The 17891-nt window shown below is 39.7% G+C and overlaps 2 long non-coding RNA genes across 3 annotated transcripts; one reads left to right on the top strand and one right to left on the bottom strand.

Moving 5' to 3' along the window:
• Positions 1 to 1723: 1723 nt before the first annotated feature.
• Positions 1724 to 16946, bottom strand: LOC103540139 (uncharacterized). Of its 2 annotated transcripts, XR_011529680.1 has the most exons (3): positions 15807 to 16946; positions 14493 to 14573; positions 1724 to 14149 (listed from the first exon to the last, which is right to left on the bottom strand). It is a non-coding gene; the product is annotated as an uncharacterized lncRNA (long non-coding RNA). The 2 variants fall into 2 exon arrangements; XR_011529679.1 differs by having other exon boundaries at positions 1724 to 14573.
• On the top strand, positions 16063 to 17249 carry LOC139077294 (uncharacterized). Its single transcript, XR_011529678.1, has 2 exons — positions 16063 to 16228; positions 16942 to 17249. It is a non-coding gene; the product is annotated as an uncharacterized lncRNA (long non-coding RNA).
• Positions 17250 to 17891: the final 642 nt, after the last annotated feature.

Below are 17891 nucleotides of genomic sequence, written 5' to 3'. Positions count from 1 at the left end.
TAAGAGCAAACCTGGGGGACTGGCCCTGTGGCTCAATGGTTGAGTTCGCGTGCTCGGCTTTGGCGACCCAGGGTTTCGCTGGTTCAGATCCTGGGCGCGGACATGGCACTGCTCATCGGGCCATGCTTGGGTGGCATCCCACATGCCACAACCAGAAGGACCCAGAACTAAAAATATACAACTGTGTCCCAGGGGGCTTTGGGGAGAAAAAGAAAAAAAAAAACAACCAAAAACAAACCTGGACTACTAGCCCTGGTAAATGAATTGAATCAAGTTCAGAAAACAAAATATATTCAATAAATAGATCAAATAATAGGAAACATTTGCTTTGGGTACATGCTATAGTTATTAAGAGGGAGACATAGTAAACACAGAACAAGAATGAATACCAATCGGAAAGAAACACAAGATAGAAATTGATAAAGACTACTTCCTCAGGCAAAATGTTTTCTTGCCCTCAGGTGGGTCTTTGCTGACATCTACAGGCTACAATTTGCCAGTGATTTTACTTAAGGATCTTAGAGTGTATGCTTCTTTTCTTTGTTTACTTAAAAAAAAGTTTTAAAATTTATTTATTTATTCATTAATTTAAATATTCATTCATTTATTTCTGTTTGTGAGTGACTCAATATTGGGAACACTTCTCTCTATGCCTTTATGGATTGACTGTGCTCCCGAAAGTCTTGAATTATATTTTAAATATTAATCATATTTGAAATAAGATTCATTCACCCCTAAGCTTTGTAGGAAAGAGATGGCATCTGTCTCATTCACTCTTGTATCGCTGGCCCCTTGAAGAGCATCAGGCTCATAGTGGATTTTCAAGAATGTCTTCTGAATGGTTGAAATATACTTGAAAATCTCAGCATTTAAAGGAACTTTGTGACAAATCATTTAACAAAGTTAAAACCAATTAATATTCAGTAAATTATTATTTTGGTGAAACAAAGCTTTTCATACGTGGACAACACTATTCTTTAAGCAAACCAATGGGGACGTCTGAGTGGAATAGTTTAATACAGATTTATATCTGGAAGACACCTCAGACCCAGTCTCATACCCTCTTATCACAGAAAAGGAAAAGCTAGAGCTTAGAGAAACCAGAGAAAGCTTGCACAAGGCCACATCACTACTCAAGGGCAGTTATTTTAATATGTAACAAATTATGTGTGATTGTCCTTTTTCAGAAGGAGTTATTACAGATTTTCTCAAAGTAACAAGCCTCTCTCTGCTATCCAGAAACTGTTCAAGCCCTTCCCTTCCTTCTGGAACACTTACTAAAAGAACTAAGGATTTTTTCCTTATCTATTCTCCTAGAATTTTTGGAGAAGCATAGCAACAGAATTTTGGAATAACTGTTGGTTCCAGGGCCCAGAAAATTTCTACTTTTCTCTATTCTTTTGAATTTCCAACTTCTCCTTTCTTTTCACCACTTAAGAGTTCTGTCTAGTCACCATGTCCTTTATTCTATTCAAACTCATGGGCTTAGCTTTTGAAATAATTTACTGTTTTTATTAAAAGTGATACCTGCTCATTACCAAATATTCAAGCAATATAGGGCAAATATCAGGATAAGAAGAAATAATCACCTTGAATTCCTCCACTCAGAAACAACTATTATTAACTTATTATTATTATTGTTTTAAAAGGTGACTATTACTCCAGGCACCTTTATATGCATAAATGTAATGAGGGATAGATATAGAGACAGACAGAAGTAAATGGGATGAAAGATTAATTTTTACTTGAAGTTATTAGGAAAAAAATGGAATGACACTAAAAGAATCGCTGAAGCTCAGAGAAATTTTTCTTCACTGTTGATAAAACTAGTTTCTAAATTATTCCTGAAGTTTGATAAAAATTTATAACAAAAATTAACCTAGTGAAGCTCTCACAAATGTGACCAAATCGACATGTACGTAAATGTCCACTGCAGCAAAAGTAAAGGAAGTCAAACAAAAGCAAGACAAACACACACACAAAACCAAAGCACAACCCAGAAACGGACACAGAGCCCTCAGTATTGGAATGGATCAATAAATTGTGGTTTGTTTATAAACCACAACTATAAATTGTTCATACACAAATATACATACATAAATAATGATACATAAATACATACATAAATAATAAATTGTTCATACAATGGTACACAATACAGTACTTTAAATGGATGAACTTAAGCTACATCTATCAACATGAATAAAACCAAAAAATATAATGTTAAGCGAACAAAAAGTTGAAGAATACACATAGATAATCTTTTATAAAACTTAAAACTCTATAAAATAATACTTTATGATGTTTAAAGATTCACAAATGTTTAGTAAAAGTATTAAAACATACATAGTAATGATAAAACTGACTTCATGCTGGGCGGTTACATCTGGGGAAGGGGAAGAGGAAATGGGTTCAGAGGTACCAACTGTACTATAGTCATTAATTTCTTTAAAAAAGATTTGAAACAAATAAGGTAAAATATTAAGATTTAATAAAGCTGGGCATTTGGGCAATGGGTGGTCATTAATCTTTGTGTTTAAAATATTTAATAATTAAAAAAACAAATCAGAGAGAGATTGGAAAACTAATGAATTTTTTAAAAATACTAAGCATAGGAACAAAGTCAGCTGTTATTTACCCAAAGAAGTAGACATAATTAATAACACCTGATTCTGTTAGAATTAGACAGAACTAATTAAAACTTATTCTATTATCTTTATATGGATGATGAGAATAAAAAGTTGATCAGAAAAGTTTGATGCTGTAATTGGCAGCATGAAGGACCTGGAGTATAATTTATGTTGTTATAATTAGTATTAAACATTTCTGAAATACATAAAATACAGGGAACAATACCCACGTATCTGCTACTCAAACATGGTTGTGCTGTTTGCACCTGAATTCAGTCCTACTTTTCTTTTCCCTTCTCAATGCAATTACTAGTTTAAAGTTAGTGCATATCATTCTTCATTATGTTTTGAGAATTGTCCTTGTGAAATATGTACATTTAGTTTATTTTAATGGTTGTATGATATTATATTGTATGAAAACAATCCCACAACTAGAAGGACCTGCAACTAAGATATACAACTGTGTACAGGGGGGGTTTGGAGAGACAAAGCAGAAAAAAAGAAAACAACACAATTTTATTTATTTGTTTATCCACTGGTGGACATCCCCTAACAGTAGATGCAGAGCATGCAATGATTGCAAAGAGGCAATGAACATCCTTACGTATACTTTTTAATGCACGTATATGAGAGATTCTCTAGGGCTCAGAGGCATATAAACAGAAGTAGAATTGTTGGGTTGTAGGATATTCGCAACTTCAAATTTACTCAACATTGCATATGTGAAATAAGTAGTTGAAATAAGTGGGGAAAAACTAATGAACCTTTCCACCAAGAGAGTATGCAAATTCTGATTTCTCTACATCTCTCTATCAGCACTTGGTATTGTTAGGCTACCTACTCTGAGGTAATAAAGTTACTCTCCTCTGCTTTCTTCCGATAGCTTTACTTTTTCACATTAGGCCTTCAATTCACCTGAAAGTTATTTTTGTGATGGTGTGAGTTAGAGATCTGATTTTTTTTCCTCATGAAGCTAGCCAGTTTTCTTAGCGCCAACTGACTTGTCCAGCCATTCTCAAAGTGTAATAAGAGGATCCTTGGGGAAGAGAGATGACTGAGATTCTTTTAGAGGGTCCACAAGGTCAAAACTATTCATAACACTAAGATATTATTTGTTGTTTTTCACTTTCACTCCCATGAGTGAACAGCAGAGTTCTCCAAAGGCTACAACGGCACGTGATGACATCATTGCTCTAACAGTTAATGGATTATGTGCTCTGGATTGTATTTTCTAAGGTAGTGAGTTTAGGGCATAAATACATACACTTTCAGAAATTAACTCACTTTGTTCTCAGTACGTCTACTGAGCTCCAACTAGCTCTCTTCAGCAATATCTGTTATAGTCTCTGTAATCTCACCATCTTCCAAGAAATTGCTATTTTTAAATCCCAAAGTTTTTCCTGCTTCTATACAGAAACACAACAAGAATTAAGTTTATCTTGTTTTGCAACAATTAAAACATTTTTCAAAAATACCTAAATTTTCAAAATTTTATATGAAATGTTTTTAGAATTGAATATTTTATTCTAAAATAAAATTTATTTATAATATATTTTCTTATATTTAAGGATGGATTGTTGGCTTAAAAAAGGGAGATTAGGAGACACATTTTCTTAATCCATGTTTATGTTGCCCATGTCTGAAGATACTAAAAAGATGAAACTGACTCACTACCAAGTCCTCTAACTCATTGAAAGGAAAAATATGTTTGAAAGAAACTCAGCAAAATTGTAAATATGAAAAAAGTTCAAAAGGTATCTTTCCTTCAGCTTTATAGACTTTAATAATTTATCTTATTGTGCCTTATGTTTTAGAACATTTTCAAAAACCAATATGGTTCCCCAGCGAGAGAAAGATAATCTGTGCATGACTCCACTCATATGAGGAATTTAAAACTATGGACCAAGAACAGTTTAGTGGATACCAGGGGAAAGGTGGGGTGGGAGGTGGGCACAAAGGGTGAAGTGGTGCACCTACAACACGACTGACAAACATTAATGTACAATTGAAATTTCACAAGATTGTAACCTATCAATAACTCAATTAAAAAAAAAAACCAATATGGTTCCAATTAAGTTGCAGTATGATTTGGGGTCTAATCATTCTGTGTTCAAAGAAAAAGGAATTAAATATTTTAAATGTAGACGTGACAAACTCTTTAAAAACTCCTTATAGGATAAGTTATCGTATTGCATTGGCTGGAGGAGCTCACACAATAGCAGAGAGACTAACAAAGCCTTGTACAGTTGAATGTCTGCTGGATCAAAAGTCAGTATAAGAAAGCACAGTACTGCCACTTTTCAATGACGCAGTAACTTGTCAAATTAAAGATTTAATTGCAAACATCAAGAATGAGCTAATATTTCATCTGAAAAATTGTACCTTTGCCTTACAAATGGACTGATCTGTAGATGTGCCCGGACATGCTGTTTTGCTTGTGCTCCTTTGGTGTCAGCACCAACTAATCATGAAGATCTTCTTCATTTGAATGCTTGGCAACAAACACAGGGGTGCTGAAACATTAACAGCATTGGATAACCTTTTTTGACTCTCATGGTTTCTCCTGCAACAACTGCGATGACATTTGTACTGGTGGTGCAAAAACAATGGTGGGTAATAGGACTGGTGCCTTAGCACGAATCAAAGTAACAGCATCAAATTGTGTTAGTCGTCGCTGTATTCTTTCCCAGTTTTCACACGTTCCCAGTTTCGCACATTCCCAGTTTTCAAAAAGTCAGTTTTGCTAGAGAATGTGCTTGATGAAGCAGTAAAAATATAATTTTTATTAAATCTCAACTCTTCAGTACACTTTACGAAATGCTCTGTGCTGAGATGAGAAGTACCCATAAAGCACTGTGAAATATGGTGATCGTCTCTAGGAAAAACACTTCGAGCTGCAAGCTGAACTTGCTACTCTTTTCAGAGAACACATTTTTTCACTTGGAGAAACAAACAACTGACAGAAAACTGGTTATTCAGACTTGAGTATTTGGCAGACATTTCCTTGAAAATGAACAAAGTGAGACCATCACTTCAAGGAAAACAACTGATTGAATCTGTTGCCAATGGTAAAATTTAAGCTTGCAAGTGAAAATTAGAATTTTGGGAAGCTTGTATCTGCTGCTGTGGGATACTAAGAAACTTTTCTGATGAGATCAGCTGCAATATTAATGAATTTGTGATTTTTTGATATTGTATAAAGTGTACTAACATTTCAAACATCTGCATAATTAAGTGAATGATGTTTTCTAATGTTACAGAATCCTGCCTGGATAAAAGATCCTTACAAAGTGCAAGATGGGCTAGTAGATTTCAATGACGTCCTGTCATTTACCCCCTGAAGTAGGAACTTTACTCACCCTACATTCTTCTCTCTCCCTCTACCCCATTCTTTTATTTCTCAATACTTAGTGTAAATTCCACCTCTCAGACAGCCTTCGGTATATTGTCTCATCTTCACTACAATTTCTGATGCCTTCATTCATAACTTTGGTAATTTCACCTGTTTCATAATAAATGTCAAATCTCTAACATAGCACACGAGGCCTTCCTTTATCTTGCCACTGCCCACCTTGCCTACCTCTCCCCATTTCACTTTATTCTCCAGTTAGCTGATCCTATTACAGTTCTTTATAAAAACGTGCTGATTCATGACTCCCTGCCTCTACATTCATATGGTTTCCTTTGCCTGGAATGTCCCCTTCTCCTGCTTACTTGGAAAACTCCAAGTTATACCTATCAAAATTCCATTCAGATGTCTTTTTCTCCAGGAAGCTTTTCTTGACCTGACTCATACCAGTAAGAGTTAACCACTTTATTTTTCTGGTTTACCTTGAATTTTTTTCTATTGTAGTACTTATCATTCTACAATGTATTTGTTCCTTGTAGAATTCTCGTTACAGAATTATCTTTTGGTTCAATGATGTTTACCTATATTGGACAATACCATAAGAAACAGGCCTGTGAAACTCTGTTGGGTTTCCTAAAACAGTATTGTTGGAGGTTATTCATTTAATTACAAGTTTTCTTTTTATAGAGACTTGAGAAATATATTTCTGGTCCTATCATCATATTAGTTATTCTATGGATTTATTTTATACCATAGCTGCTATTAACACCTTTTTGAGCTGGTTGCTGGAAAATTTTGAGCCAAAATTGTGACCCATCTCTAGCAAACCTAAGCTTTTGTGATCTACAATTAGCCTCATTTTAGACTCTACTGAGGCATCTTGCATCATGAGAACTGAAGTCACGTATAGTTGGTTTTCCCATCACGAAAGAGAATGGGGAAGCTGTATGGGCACCACTAAGGCTGAGATGTTTGCTTTTTCTGATACAGCACAACTGTTGCCTCTGGAGGATAGAGGGGTGATGCTTGGTGCTCGAGAAGCTCAGGGAAGCCCTGTGATTGCATTTGCTTGTCTATTATACACATTATTTTCCCCTTGGGAAGGGTTGGTGGATAATTTTCAACTTTCCCAAGAACCTAATTCTTTCTCCCATTGTTTGATATGAGATATTTTTTCCTTCCTGTGTAAAAACATGGGTTAATTGAGAAGTGAAAAGTGAGGTATCCAAGAGGATTGAGAACCCCAATCTCCAGTTGTTTTGGTGCAGAAGCTGCACATTTTTTGATAAAAGAAAAGGGCTCTGGAAAGATGATCAGGTGCACAGTTTCCACCGGAGGAAACACAGATCAGTTTGCATGTCTTTAGAATAAGAAATTAAAAAGCCTACAGCCTGATGCTTTTTTCTCCAGGATTGGTGTGATCATACTACGAATATCAAAGGAAAGGAGGCTCCTTTGGAAGGTGCCCCTAATTTAGGATGAGGTCTTCATTTGGAGGATATTAGAAAATAAAAAACAACGTCTCAGGGCCAGCTCCGTGGCATAGTGTTTAAGTCCAGCATGCTCCACTTCAGTGGCCTGGGTTTGCAGGTTTGGATCCTGGGCTCAGACCTATACCACTCATCAGCCATGCTGTGGTGGCAATCCACATACAAAATAGAGGAAGATCGGCACAGATGTTAGCTCAGAGCTAATCTTCCCCAAGCAAAAAAAGAGAAAGATTGGCAATAGATGTTAACTCAGGGGGAATCTTCCTCAGAAAAAAAGAAAAGCAAAACCAAACAAGCCAACGTCTCTCATGTTCAGTGGAGCCCTTGTTTTTATTGATTTCAGAAGATTATTACTAACTTACATGAATCCAAGAGAGGAGTCTCAAATATACTCGGGAAAAAAAGAGAAATTAAACCAAGATTCTTAATGTTTTATTTATTTTTTGCTGAGGAAGACTGGCCCTGAGCTAACATCCATGCCCATCTTCCTCTACTTTCTATGTGGGACGCCTACCACAGCATGGCTTGCCAAGCAGTGCCATGTGTACACCTGGGATCTGGGTGGGCGAACCCTGGGCCGCCAAGGCAGAACATCTGCACTTAACCGCTGCGCCACTGGGCTGGCCCCCTTAATGCTTTAAATGTTCATAACATTTAAGAAAAATTTCAGGCAGGGGTAAAATCAAAGTACAGGATCTGTGAACCTGGGTTCCACTGTCACCCTCTTTTAAGAGACTGTAGAGGAAAATTCGAATTGGTAATTTACACAATTAGGCTAAGTAAGTTAAAGTAACTAGCCTTCATAGGATGGAATCTTTTAATGATTTTCTACTTGGAAAGGTTGCCTTCCAAATTAAAAAAAAAGTATATACTTATTATAGAACCTTGATTCAGAAGTATACATTATACTCTGACAAGCGTAAGATGAAAAAGTACAAACCCACGTAAAAATAACTGTTCTTAATGAATGGTCAAACAGTAGTCTTGTTTTCTAATATAAATATTTCCTTTCCCTAAAAAGTTTCTGTATAAGAAAAGGGAAAATATAATTCTGTTTTAATGGCCTCAGTGTCTCTGCTAAATTACAAAATAAAAATCAAAGATATGTAGTTTGACTCTAGGCCAATAATTAGCGGTCATAAAGACTTTAAAAATCCCCTTGCACTAAGAATTTAAACCAGAACTTACAGGATTACTCAGTAAAATAAATTCAAGAGAACTTAATTTTAATCTGTTTAATCTAATTTAATATCCATTATCTGGGTAAACACTTTCATAAATTACATTGTTTTACATATTTTGAGTTTAAAATATGTCCCTGCTCTGATTTCACCATGTATAAAATAAAAATGCAATCATAGCATTTTAGTCCATGTAAAACTATGCCGCTATTTTTCAAAAAATAGACTTTATTTTTTTAAGCAGCTTTAGGTTTACAGAAAAATTGAGCAGAAAGTACAGAGAGTTCTCATGTGCGCCCCACTCTCCTCGCTTCCTCCAGTCTCCTCTATTAGTAACATCCTGCAAGAGTGTGGTGCATTTGTTATAACTGATGAGCCAACATTGATACATTATTATTAAGTAAAGTCTGCGGTTTACATTAAGGTTCACTCTTTGTGTTGCACATTCTATGGGTTTTGACAAATGTATAATGACATGTATCCACCATTATAGTATTATACAGAATAGTTTCACTGCCCTAAAAATGCCCTGAACTCCATCTATTCACCCCTGCCTCCCTCCTTCCCTGTGAACCCCTGGCAATCACTGATCTTTTTACTGTCTCCATAGCTTTGCCTTTGCCAGAATGTCATATAGTTAGAATCATACAGTATGCAGCATTTTCACATGGCTTCTTCCACTTAGCAATATGCATTCAAGTTTCCTCCATGTCTTTTGTGCAGCTTGATAGCTCACTTAAAAAAAATGCTGAATAATATTTCATCGTATGAATGTATCAGTCTATCCATTTGCCTACTGAAGGACATCTTGTTACCTACAAGTTTGGGAAGCTCTTATCTTTTAAAACCGAAATGCTAGATTAAATGGAATGTCCTAAATTTCATTCACTTATCTTATAGAGCAGACCATTTGTTATTTCTTAATGTCTAGGAGTGTGTGACTGCCATCATGGGTGGTCAAACGAATTGAGACACAATATAAATATTCAATATTGCAAATGATGCGCAACCCTCAAGTTACTCCACTTCCAATATCTGGTAAAAGTTAAGCTGTCATATTTCTCTGACAAATTCTTTTTCTTTTTGGGAGGAAGATAGCCCTGAGCTAACATCTGTTGCCAACCTTTCTCTTTTTGTGAGGAAGACTGTCGCTGAGCTAACATCTTGCCAATCTGCCTCTATTTTGCATGTGGGACGCTGCCATAGCACGGCTTGATAAGTGAGGTACGTCCACACCTGGGATCTGAACCTGCCAAGTGCAGGCCGCCAAAGCAGAGCCTGCGACTTAACCATTATACCACTGGGCCAGCCCTGACAAATTCTTAATATCAATGGTGATTACCTTTCTTTAATATTAACCTAATGTAAATTTCTAAAAAATCTCTAATTGACTTTGGGACCTTGGACTGGTATCTTCTGCCTAGATTGTTGCTGCATCTGAGCATGTGTTTCATTTCTCAGATGTCTGATGACATTTTTAATGACTCTCATGACTGGCAGACAACTATAAAAACAGTAAAGGGTGGGGCTTACACTTCTAACAGTCCTTGTGTCACCCTCTGGTGAGGATATTGTCAAATATTTAAATCTGGTTAATAACACAACTAATATTTTCCTATGGGAATTCAAAGATACACTAATAATAGTCATTGGACTGTCACAACAATTCACAAAGACTTAAAGTTTCTAAATGCTGAGGTTGCTTTCACAGTCCACTTACTGAGTGAGGAATCACTGTGACGTGTGAGAGTTAGACAATCTGTCTGGAACAGCTGGGCAGCTGGAGGTGATAACCGCCCTAAATGATCGGGGTATGGAACTGGCCTAACTTTAGGGTATTGATACTTGGTTTCACCTTAGAGAAAAAAATAGAAGTTCCTGCCTTGCATGTAGAATTTACTTGCTCTGCTTCATCCACCATGGCCTGTGTTTGTAACAGTGTTTGAAACAGTCTCCAAGAGTAGCAGTCTTCAAACTAGGGTTCTTGTATTTATGGGATATTAGAAAACTTTCCAAGGGGGATACAGGCACAGAAAGTTTGTTGTTTTTTTTTTTAAAATATTGGCACCTGAGCTAACATCTGTTGCCAATCTTTTTTTTTTCTTTTTCTCTTGCCCAAAGCCCTCCAGTACATAGTTGTATATTCTAGTTGTAGGTCCTCCGGGCTCTGCTGTGTGTGACGCCACCTCAGCATGGCTTGATGAGCGGTGCCAGGTCCACGCCCAGGATCTGAACTGGTGAAACCCTGGGCCGCCGATGAGGAGTGTGCAAGCTTAATCACTTGGCCACGGGGCTGGCCTCAAAAGTTTTAAGGGAATCTAGACTCCCAACATCCATGAGCACACATTTAAAAAACGATGTGCTTAATCCAACGCTTGTTGTTTGAAGCCACTTAAAAAAAAGTGATGTACTTATGACTGCTCCTACAGCACTCTTTCCCATCTCTCCTTTAATAATCATTTTTCTCCCACTTTACAAAAGAAAGGCATACCACTTACCTATCCCAAATATAATTATGGTGCTTTGACTTGGGAATAAAATATTCTGAGTACCAAAGAAAAGAAAAATTCAAAACCAGTGTCCACAAAGCCTCCTTTAATCACAGCTTTGCGTTGTTTTTCGTCATGTGTTTATTTCTGTTAAGAGCAATGATCCCCAATCATCTCCCCGCCCCGCAGCCCCCCACCCCGGAGACATGTGGCAATATCTGGAGACATTTTTAGTTGTCACAACTGAGAGGGTGGGGTCGGGGATTGGTGCTCCTGGCATCGAGTGGGCAGAGGTGGGGTCTGCTGCTAAACATCCTACCGTGCACATGACAGCCCCTACAACGAGGAATGAGTCCACCCCAAATGTCAATAATGCTCGAGGTTGAGTAACCGTATGCTAAGGGTGACATGTAGCATAAGAAACTACGGAGTTTTGGCCTATGTTACAATATTCTGGATTCAGATAATTCCTTGGCAGAGAAGCTGGAACGCTGACATTTTTTCATCTCATGACCTTGATGCTTTCTTTCCTGATAATTGTAAAGAATGAGCAGCTCCTTAGCATTGGCAAAAAATACTGACAGTGGTATTTTTTTAATTTCATTTAGGTGACAAACTCATGGTGAGGTTCCAATCCTTATCTGTCTTAGGATTAGAGTATTCTAAATTTATAAAAATCATGTAAAGAAATACTAACTTGCTACAAAGCACTCTAAGTACTAAAAACGTCCCACTCACTCGTGTCTTATCTCTACCTCACTTGCTTATTCTGCATGGTTTCAAGGCAGTGAAGACAGAAGTCTTGATATTTATTTCTGACAAATCTATACCACATTTTGGAGTAAAATAAATACATATTGGGGGTACTTTAATGTATGTTTTCTTGAACTTATTCAGACTCATAGAAGAAATATTTTCATTAATTTTTACCAAATATTACCAGACCATAGAAATACATTTTTCTACTTGGGCACAGGTCCATGATACACTGTTACTTCTCTGCTCATTTATTTATTTTTATCATATACTTACCAGATTCAGGTTAATCTGATGGAAATATTTTGTGGATTCTGCTCTAAATAATGCACATAGCAATCAGTAATAGAATTTCTGCAAACTTACATTTATTGATGATTTAATACTTTCTCTCCACTTTGCTGTTGATTTCCACTAAGTAGATTAAATTGTATTCTTAAAAGCAGAAATCCACTTATGTATGGATACAAAACAAAATGTTCCCAAATGCAGTCTTGGAGGTAATGCCCTGAACTTTAGAAATCCAGGTTAATTTATTTTGGATTAATTTCTCCCTCTTGGATGTTGACACACTGTTCTATATCTGTCAAATCATGATTATAAAATTAATCATTTTCTACAATGAAATGAAATTACAAGCACACACACACATTAGTTTAAAGTGTCCATCTCTTTGTCATACTTTTTAAAGGCACTTCCAGATGACATAAAAAATGGGGAAAAGTCTTTATTTGGAACCTATTGATTTTTAATTTCCAATTTTGTGGGTTTGTTTGTTTCTTTCTAACCTCAGTTTCATCTAATTTGAGTTTCAGAAACAAGATGCCTCTAAGTGAAAGACTAACAAGTATAATTATTAGTTTGGTAAGAATCTGTAAAGCCTCTTTGGTCTACTTCTAAGACCTGAGAAAGTGACAGAACATAACGTATGTGTACAAATATTTTTGCAAATCAGGTAGTTTCTAATTCTTTGTTTCAACAATATTGAAGAACTCTATACTTGAGTTGTGAGGTTATTAAAAATAGTATTTAATAACAGCTCACTATATAATTTTTGACATATAACTAAGAAGAAATTTTAGAAATTGGATGAAGTTGTTACAATAAAATTCTTTTCATTCCCATATTTATCCTGTTTCCATACTTAGTTATGTGAACAAGATTCTTTTAGTTCTTTCATGTTAAAAATTTTTTAAAGGAATAGAAATCACATAGACCCCAGCCTCATAATATCAATAAGTAGCTTTCATCCTCATAAAGTTGGCAATATAAAGCCCCTATCTATCTCAGTAAGAGATATATTTCCAGATAAATTTTACTTTTTAAAAATTTATTCTTTTATTTACCAAAATCTATATTATTTATATTGTTTGATCAACTGTGTATCTCTAATAATTGTAATATTATCTTAATCCAGATGACTTTTTAAACACTTAGAACAGGAAATAAAAAATTCACTTTAAGAACATATTTTGTTGCAAAAGATGGATCAAGAAAAGAAGTCCAAGAACAAAAATATATTACATGAGGATGCAGCCAGGCTTGAGAATTCAAAAAAAAAAAAAAAATTCTATAGGGAGAATAAAATGAAAATATGAATTCAAAGGAAAAAAAAGGAACAGTGTAAAATTTCCAACTGTTAAGAAAGAGATTGTGCATTTAAAAAATTAACGATGGGTGTCAAAATGTTATGGTATTTAGATTCCATTGGACATGTGATTAACAGTTTTATTTAAACGTGTTAATATATATATACATATAATATGTTGTAAATTACATTCTTTGCAATTCTTTGAACACATGCTGAGAATTTCAGGTCAACCTAAGCCTGTGGGAGGGGGCACATGATATTTCACAATGCTTTTAGGGGAGATGTGAAGGGAAGACCACTGAGCTATTCTTCCCCCATCCTGTGTTACCCTAATAGGAACACGGACATACAGCTGAGAAGAATCTAGGTGTCAGCAGAGACAAGAAGGGGTGAACTTTTTTTTTGTTCTATGCCAGAAAGCTCTCTCAAATGGAGGAAGGAAACACTAAGGGCGAGACACACTAGTCTTGACGCCCTTGGCATTCTGGAAGGCCTGCCCCACACCCCAAATTACCAAACCCAAAGCTTCCTTCAGCTCAGGAGATTGTTCTTTAATTTTCAGCAACTCTTCCCCACAGCAAAGAACCAATTTTTCCTTTGCCTTATAATTTGAATCCCTCCCTTTATTTACTTGAAGACGAGGTTGTTACCCTCTTTCGATACCTGTGAAGAGAGAATGACCTGTGTGAGGCCAGGGTGGAAGAGGGGGCTGCAAGCTCCCAGAGTAAACCATTGGCCTTATACTTGAAGTAGTATAAAAATTTAAATGCCAGCCCAAAGTAGAACCTGGAAACAATGGAAGAAAGGAGGCGGAAGTGCCTGGCATTAGACAATGCACTCTTAGAAGTCTGCCCTGCAGATTTTCCTCCCATGAACTCTAGTCTTGGGACAACACCAAGTTTCTTTGATTCCAAATTTGCTCCTCATATACACACAAGGTAGTTATCCCCTTGACTATCCAATCACACCATTGCGTAGCACCATTTACACATACATACACACTCACCTAGGGTTTTTTTGTTTGTTTTTAATCAAGTCTGGGACCTGGTTTCCTCCCATTGAATCACTGGTGAAAAATCTGGGAAAGCTAAGAAGAGAGTTCTTGGAGTGAATCTCTTGGAGACAAGGGAACCATTTCTCAGGTGCCTGGGTGCCCTTCTGGTTACTCTCCAGGCTCCTGACTTGCCTTCCCCAGCCCCCATGAATAAGCAGGGGAGATCCGAATGCAGACCAGGCACGTGGGGCTCAGCCCACAGGGGCTGGCCATCCCTGGTAGAACCCTGACCTTGGGCACTGGGCCTCCTGGAAAACCCATCCTGCTGCTTTTGCAGTTCTCCTTCTTGACTGCTTCTCAGGCTGAGTTTTCACTAGCCTCTTGCCTCACCTCCTCTGACCCAAGCAGCCGCAGGAACTCCCTTGCACTGTGCTGGCCCCCTAGACGTGACTTTTTGGTCACATCCTCTGCCTCCTAGGCTGAGACTTGCCTGCCTGATGGTCCTACTCTCTTCTATCCTCTATAACACATCTGTGAGTTACCATCTCTGGCCCTAGCATAAGAGTGGCAGGATATTGTGTACCTCACCTACTTAGAGTGGGAACCCACGAGTCAAGCTGAAGAGGCCTAGTATCCTCACTCCCTTTGTACTCAAGTTTTTCATCTATATTATCCAAACTCCACTCTAATAACGAGAGCACCAAGGAAGAGTAGACTAGCAACTGTCTCCATGACTATTATAAGGAGGGAGCAAGATGGCTTTGAGAAGGGGAGAGGAGACGGCTTATGATTAGGCTGGACTCTAGAGAATCCTGCTTAAGGCACCCTGGATGGCTCCTGATTTCCCTGCTCTGAGAAGAGATTCCCTTCCCCACAGTTCCGTCCGTATCCCATCTCAGGCTGAGAGATGCTGATGTGAGGCCCAGAGGGTGGTGCCTGAGAGACAAACCGGCGGTTGCATAAACCGAGGCCACTTCAGGTTAAAGGGGAGCGAGTTCTGTCTATCCAAACGAACACGGTGAGAACTGAAGGGATAAATGTACCACCCGAAGGATTCTCCTGGGACCCTCCCCAAGGACCTGGATTCCTTAAAGATCCCGCCAGAGCAGGAGCACTCGGAGTACGCCTTCCCCAAGCAAAGAGTCTAAAGGTCTGGGAGATCCCCTCCCTCCCTCGTCATGGACAAGACCCATTCTCAGTGCTCTGCCCCACCTAACTCCAGGGCCCCACGGAAGAAACGAGAGCGGAATCTAGAGGTCAGTGTCCCTCCCTCACTACCCCAGCTGGGTGATCCCTGGGGGACAGAATCACCGTCCCAAATCTCACCCTGCAGCAGCATCGTCTCCCGCGCGTTCTCCAGGTATTTGCACAGGCGCGGGACGCCCTCGTCCTCCAGGCCAGCGCTCCGGGACTTTGCACGGTAGGCATCTCCCATTGAGCCTGGGGTTTTGAGTCGCAGTGTCCGCTTCTGTCCAGGTCTCCAGGCCCGGGTGTGGCCTTCCAACGAGGCGCGGAGAAGCGGGACGCGCCAACCGGCCCCCCTCCGTTTCTGGCGCACCCAGAAGACAGGGTCCTCGGGGTCCGCCTCCGCGGGCGCGCCCGGCCCGCTCCGGCCCCACCCACCTCAGGCCCTGAGGCTATGATTGGCTGCGTGACCGCCAATCAGGGCTCGGCTGGGCGCGGGCCGCAGGAACGCAGCCGGACTCGCCAGTTTGAATGCCCGCTGGGTTATTCTCAGCGCTCCGCGGGTGAGGCCGGTTCCCCGTAGTCCCCTAGTGGGGTCCCGCGGTGACCCGAGCTGTCCAGCCCTCGGTCACCGCCCCCGAGGTTCCCCGGCTTGCCTGCGCTGTTCCCGCTCCCAGGACTGAGACCCGCTCCTCCTCTTCGCGCCTCCGGGCTCCGCTCCAGGCGCCGTCCTCCCACCCGCGGCGCCGGCGGCCAGGCCCGGGCTCTGCCACCGAGAATACCCGGACTGAGACCGGAGCGGCTGCGGGGCCGCGACCTGGCTCCCGCCTCTCCGGGCCTCTGCGCCTGCCTTCTTCCACCCTTCCCGCCGCTCCCAGCGCCCCAGCGGCTGCTACGCGGCGAACTGTTCCTCTGCAGGGAGAAAGGAGATGTCGGGGTGGAGGAGCGACCGACGGGGGGAGAAAGAGGGGGGCAGAGTTGGAGGCGGGCGGGCGGGAGTTCTCGGGGGAGGGGCAGTGTTAACAGCAGGAGCCTTTACCCCCCCCACGGTAGTTTCTCTTCTCTCGGTTTAATTCCGATGGCTTCTCGCCTCAGTTTTCCACCCACCTGCTCCCCTCTGCGCTGGCCCGTGGAAGGAGAAAGAGGGGGATTTCCGGTAGTGTTATCGGGTTCCCCAGATGCCACAGCATGAAACTGGAGCTTAGAATCTAAGTCTACTCCAGCTGACTTGGTAAATGCGAGTCTTGACTCACTCTGAGATCTTCCTCATTGGCAGGTGGAAAAGAGGGACGTCATTTGTCCCTAAACAGAATAACCTGAGACCGCTGGTACCATGGCTGTGGACGTGTCGGGTCGTGGGAATCCCTAGCGCTGGTCGCGCTCCTGAGTCCGCTTCCAAACCTCATTCACGACCCGAAAAGGATGCATGCATATATATGTGTGTGTGTATGCACACATATATATGCTTTAGCGGAATGGAATAAATAATATCTATAAAATAACTGTTATATGTATTAATATATAAAATATATCTAATTTATGTATTTTAGTGGAATGGAATCGAATAGAAAATACTGGCCTGCATCACAATGAGTGTAACTATAGTTTCTTGAAACGTTTGTTCCAGTTAAATATATTTGTGTGTGTTTGTGCATTAGCAGGTATATGTATATAAATAAGACATTTCTTTTCCTGCTTTGTGTCCCCAACCCCCTCCCCCCCCCCCCCGTACACAGTTGTATATCTCAGTTGCAGCTCCTTCTAGTTGTGAAGACATTTTGTTAAGAGTCTGAAAAACATTGATCTCTCTCCCTGATCTGCACTCTTGGTGCCCTTGCTCCCAAAGTCACGCAGAGGCCTTCTCCCCTGAACCTGCCATGCCTCCGCCCCTTAGACGCATCTCTAAGGAAAGGAGCCCTGAGCCAGAGTGACCTTCCTTCAGGAGATGGCAGGTGGTGGAAAGGGGCTTTGCTCTTTCCTTCTGAAAATAGCTGCTGGTTGGGTGATCAACTCATCGTTTTTTGGTTACACTGAATCCTTCATTTTAACAATCATCTGCAGAAAAACTTAAATTGACTGTTGAATATCTTCCCACAAAGGAAGCTCAAGCCTTGATTGCTACACCAGCAAGTCGTACCAAATGCTTAAGGAAAAAAAAAATTCTATTCTATTCTTTTTCTCCAGAAGTTCTTACGGAATTTAAAAAGAAAATATATCCCCTACTCA

This window comes from Equus przewalskii, chromosome 19 (genome assembly GCF_037783145.1).
Source record: "Equus przewalskii isolate Varuska chromosome 19, EquPr2, whole genome shotgun sequence".
In the NCBI taxonomy this organism is placed as follows: Eukaryota; Metazoa; Chordata; class Mammalia; order Perissodactyla; family Equidae; genus Equus; species Equus przewalskii.
The sequence above is the reverse complement of the archived record's forward strand: the minus strand, read 5'-3'. Positions and strand labels throughout refer to the sequence as shown.